Here is a 5896-nt window from a genome sequence, read left to right on the forward strand (position 1 = left end):
ATGATTTTGGCTGTACCACGGCCATCGAACATGGAATTCCGACCGGAGATACAGTGCCCATCAGGGAGCGGTACAGACAGATTCCCCCGCAGATGTACCAGGAAGTAAAGACGTTGTTAGGCCAGATGCTACAAAAGGGAGTGATCCGCGAGAGTCAGAGCCCGTGGGCTGCCCCGATCGTGCTGGTGCGGAAAAAGGACGGCACGCTCCGGTTCTGTGTGGACTATCGTAAGCTAAATGCATGCACCGTCCGAGACTCTTATCCACTTCCCCGTATCGAGGAGTCTCTCTCCGTGCTGGGTCGGGCCAAATATTTTTCCACCTTAGACCTAGCCAGCGGATACTGGCAGGTCCCGATGACAGAAGCAGATCGTCCTAAGACAGCGTTCATCCTTCCCATGGGACTATTTGAGTTCAATCGAATGCCGTTTGGGCTGGCCAACGCTCCAGGCACCTTCCAACGATTAATGGAGCGGTGTCTGGGGGATTTGAACTTCGAGGCCACTCTCATTTATCTGGATGACATCATCATCTACGCCCCAACATTCGAGGAACATCTGTGCCGACTGGAACAGGTACTAGACCGGTTGCTGAAATACGGGCTTAAGGTGAAGCCCCAGAAGTGTCACTTGTTCCGGGAACAGATCGAGTACCTGGGGCATGTGGTGTCCGCCAAAGGAGTCCGGCCATCGCAGGAGAAGATTGCTGCAATCCAGGAGTGGCCCACACCGGAGACCGCTAAGGATGTACGGGCGTTCTTGGGCCTCGCTGGGTACTACCGGCGCTTCGTGAAGAATTTTGCTCGCCATTCTCACAATCTACAAGTCCTGCTGAAAGGAAGCTCCCCCAAGGAACGGGGAAAGAAGATACAATGGCAGGAGTCTCAAGAAGCAGCGTTCCGGGACTTGAAGACAGCTCTCATGGAGCCGACGGTGTTGGCTTATGCGGACTTTTCGCAACCGTTCATCCTACACACCGACGGCAGCTCTCAGGGATTGGGGGCTGTGTTGTCTCAGGTTCAGGATGGGCGGGAGAGAGTGATCGCCTATGCGAGTCGGTCTCTTCATGACTCTGAGTTGAACCCAGACAATTACAGTTCTTTCAAGGTGGAGCTGCTGGCCGTGGTGTGGGCTATGACGGAGCGGTTCGCTGAGTACCTGGCCGGTTCCGAGGTGCTGATACGCACGGATAACAACCCATTGGCACATCTGGAAAATGCAAAATTGGGTGCCCTAGAACAGCGCTGGGTAGCCCGGATGGCCAAGTACAGATACCGTATCCTTTACAAGCGAGGAGCGGAGAATGTTCATGCTGACGCATTATCTCGTCTGTGGAAGAATCCCCCAAGGACTAACCGAGATGAGGAGCTGGAGGGAGAAGAAATCCCCTACGCCATCGGGGGCGCTACTCGGACGGCTGTGAGCCGGGAACAGACCGGGAACGGAACGGCTACAAGACTGTTGGTTCAGAGTCGGGACGAATGGATACGGCTGCAACAGGAAGACCAGGAACTAGCTCCATTGCGACAGTGGATAACGAATGGTCTATTGCCCGTGAGAAGCCCTGGACAAACTCTCCCGTCAGACCTGAACCTTCTTCTGCGGCAGTGGGAGCGCCTAACTCTTCAGGACGGGCTCTTATGCCACTTAACCATGGCTCAGGCAGATTCCGAGCCGACCTGGCAGATGGTCTTACCAGGGCCCGTGGTGGCCGCAGTTGCTAAAGAAGCTCATGAGTCCGGGGCACACTTCGGAGTGAAGAGGACGTTTAAGTGGCTGCAAACTCGGTTCTATCATCCTCGGCTGCTTGCGGAAGTACAAACTGCCTGTAGACAATGTCGACAATGTGAGCTAACCAAGTCACCGGAGGAAAGGGCGCCTGTGCAGAGCATCACGACGTCTGCCCCTTTTGAAGTATTAATGATAGACTACATTACCATTGGAGCAGCGCATCAAGGCTACGAACACTGCCTCGTTATGGTAGATCATTTTTCAAAATTCGCGGTAGTCACCCCTACCCGTGATCAGACAGCTGAGTCGGCGGCGAGCGCTATCTGTAAGAACTTTATTCAAGTTTATGGCTGTCCGAGGCGAATACATTCGGATCAAGGCGCCTGTTTCTTGGGCAAAGTCATGGAAGAGCTGCATCGCCTCTACGGCATTGATAAGTCACGCACCACACCGTATCATCCCCAGGGAAATGGGGCTTGTGAGCGGTTTAACCGGACTTTGCTTCAAATGCTGCGTGCGCTAGAACAAGATCAGAAGGCCCGCTGGCCGGAGTATGTGTCGGACCTAGTGTGGGTCTACAACAATAGAGTTCATCAAGTCACAGGACGCACCCCGTATGAAGTGGTCTTTGGGCGCCCAGGAAAAGGCATGACAGATCTGGAACTGTCTTCGGAGGAAGAAGGCCCCCGAACAGGGATGGCTTCGTGGGTGCGTGATCATCGGCATCGGCTGCAGACCTTACACCGACTGGTACACACTCGAATTCGGGAAGTGGAGCATCGGAGCACCCCTACAGCAAAACCCCCAGAGTTCCGGCCAGGTGATCGAGTACTCGTTCGAGAGCAAAGACCGCAAAACAAGTTAGACCATCGTTGGGAAAAAACACCCTATCGGGTGCTTCGCCGTATAGACCCGCATGGACCTGTATATGAAGTGCAGTCTGAGGCCCTCGGAAGTACAGGTACTCGCATTCTTCATCGCAACATGCTCCGGTTGTGTCGCTCTGTTGACTCGGACACCCCGGAATCCGCAATCAGGGAAGAGCCACCTACGACTGAATCCCCCAACAACCATTGGTGGGATGAAGAAGATGATGAAGAAGAAGAACGGCGTCAAAATACTCCCCCTATCTCGACTACTACACTACCCCTGACCAGTCACTCTTCCGCTGACGACATTTCCCCAACACCCCCTATACAAGGACCCGAGCCACGACGTTCTGAACGTTCTACTGCCGGTAGACCCCCAACTCGCTACAGTCCTGACTTACACACCAGACAGACCCAAGTGTGGAACAATCCGTCAGGTGGGCGACCTGTCAGTGCGAAGGCCTCGCCCAGGGACTGGCGAGCATACAGGGTGGGGGAATGTAGGGGACAGGGACCTGGTGAGCTGTGCAGACGGGTGGAACCATTGTTGCCGGGAGTCGGGGTTCCGGGGGACGGATTTGAGGGGTGCATGGGAAGCCAGGCTCATGTGACAGGAGGAAGAGTGACGCAGGGAGAGGAGAGGATAAAAAGCAAAACGCGCGAAAGCAGGGGCAGAGAAGCGCGGGAAATCTCTGAGGAGAGGAAACTGCAGCGCAGTTGTTGTGAGTGTGCAGGCCGCAGTGAGACTTGCTGGAAGCAGGGGGAAAACGTGCAACAGACACTGCGGGCAACTACCAGAGCCCCCAAAAAGAGGCGCATTCGTCGTCAGCGACCCCCCAGGCAGAGGGGTAGTGCTGACCAGCTCAGGGACAGTATTACCGCGCTCCCTGAGAGTACCTTGCCAGAGAGTGCTACGGACTCGCATGGTTTCGTCTCAGCTGTGACTGATACTGATTATTCTCCTAATCCTCCTCAAAAAGACTCTTCTCTGGACTGGGAGGCTGTTACCTCGGATCAACGTCCGCCTGCAGGAGGGAACGCAGCACCGCAAAAGACATTCTGGACTCGACTCTACGCCTGGGCCCGTCGCCAGAAGACACCTCCTTCCTCCGCCATCAGGACTACGGCGTTGTCGGAGCCTCACCGTCAGGACTACATCGCTGAACCAGCACTGATAAGTGACCGTTGTTGACTTTATCTTAGTAGGGAGTCACTAGTGAGGCGCTGCCGCGTTCTACGGGTATAGTTCAGGGCGGTCATATAGTAATTAGGATTTACTGCGAAATTGTGTTCTTGTATATAAGTTCCCTGCGTGGAAAAACGTTTGTCATCTTTTTGGTTGGAAGTTAAAAAGAAAGTTAAAAACGCTATTTGCTTTCTGGCTCCTATTTGTCCCTGCATCCTTCTTTACCTGCGGTCCCTACAAGTGCACGCTTCAGCTGCTTGGAGAGAGCAGGAGCGCGGCAGGTAAGCAGAACTTCTTTTTTTTTTCTTTATTGAGAGCGGCGATCCAAGCGGCCCAGGGCAGAAAGCTGGACACAGGGGGGCAGAACGCTGGACACGGGGGCAGAAAGCTGGACACTGGGGCAGAACGCTGGACACTGGGGCAGAACGCTGGACACTGGGGCAGAACGCTGGACACTGGGGCAGAACGCTGGACACTGGGGCAGAACGCTGGACACTGGGGCAGAACGCTGGACACTGGGGCAGAACGCTGGACACGGGGGCAGAACGCTGGACACGGGGGCAGAACGCTGGACACGGGGGCAGAACGCTGGACACGGGGGCAGAACGCTGGACACGGGGGCAGAACGCTGGACACGGGGGCAGAACGCTGCACACTGGGGCAGAACGCTGGACACGGGGCAGAAAGCTGGACACTGGGGCAGAAAGCTGGACACAGGGGCAGAAAGCTGGACACGGGCAGATTGCTGGACACTGGGGCAGAACGCTGGACACTGGGGCAGATTGCTGGACACTGGGGCAGATTGCTGGACACTGGGGCAGATTGCTGGACACTGGGGCAGATTGCTGGACACTGGGGCAGAATGCTGGACACTGGGGCAGAATGGAGAAACGGGGCATGATTGGAGACGCGGGGGCAGGATGACAGACATGGCATGACTGGAGACACTGGGGCATTACTGGAGACAGATGAGACAGGATTGGAAACAGATGGGGCAGAATTGAGACACAGGGGGCATGATTGCAGAAATGGGGGCATGATTGGAGAAGGGGCAGAATGGTGATACGGGCATGATTGGAGACACTGGAGGCAGGATTGGAGACAGATGGGGCAGGATGGATACTATGGAGACAGATGGGGCAGGATGGGGAGAATATTGCGTATTTTAACAAATATTTAATAGGTTACAGTAGAGTAGGGCCTGGGCAAAAGTGTCTACCTTGTCATTTTGGTGGCTTAAAAAATCTTTTGGCCAAAACAAAAGCTGCCGGCTATATGTGTGATCTGGTGATGGGAACTGTCAAGGTGTGATAGGTGAGAAGTGGAGTTTTTCCAAGAGAGAGCGGTGGGACTCTGGACAGTTTGAGGGGTGGAGCGTGGAGGCGGGGCTGGGGTGGAGCCTGGGCGGAGTCTCAAGGGGGCCCCAGAAAATTTGCCAGTATTGGGCCCCGAAATTTCTAGTGGCAGCCCTGATCACCCTATTGAGCGCTCTGTTCCCCACACGTCTAGATTTAATTATTTTAATGGGGGGCAAACGTAGGTATTGAGAATTGGCTGTCAGAGTAGTGGACAACGGCTTTAAAAGGAAGCTGTCATTAGAAAATAACCTGTTGTTTAACCACATCACAACATGCACCTTATAAATACAGTGCAAGTCGGAAGTGGGTATATGGAGCAGGCTCACACAGCAACTCCACCTCATACCCAGCAGACGATGGCTGTAAATTACAGCCAGGACCTGCCGCTAACAATCACAGGTGAAGCGGAGTTCCGCCTGCAGTTGTTAACCTGTTAAATGCTGCTGTCAATCTCTTGACAGTGGCATTTAACTCGCACCAACAGGCACGCGTGTACTTACTTCCGTCCATACGCACACCCATGACGTAATTGGGGGTCATCAATGGGTTGTCATGACAGACGGGTCAGTTGATAACCCCCATGATTATCATTTTGGAACTCCTTTCAAACTCTGCCTGTGACCGGCTTTCAAAGGAGACTGCTGAGGCGTTGCTGCATATAACACAAGCGATCGGACAATCGCATCTTTTAAAAAGTGAAAAAAAAAATGTTTTAAAGATAAAAAAAATAAGTTCAAAGTACACCCCTCTTCC

The sequence above is a fragment of the Ranitomeya variabilis genome, chromosome 4 (assembly GCF_051348905.1).
Source record: "Ranitomeya variabilis isolate aRanVar5 chromosome 4, aRanVar5.hap1, whole genome shotgun sequence".
Classification (NCBI taxonomy): domain Eukaryota; kingdom Metazoa; phylum Chordata; class Amphibia; order Anura; family Dendrobatidae; genus Ranitomeya; species Ranitomeya variabilis.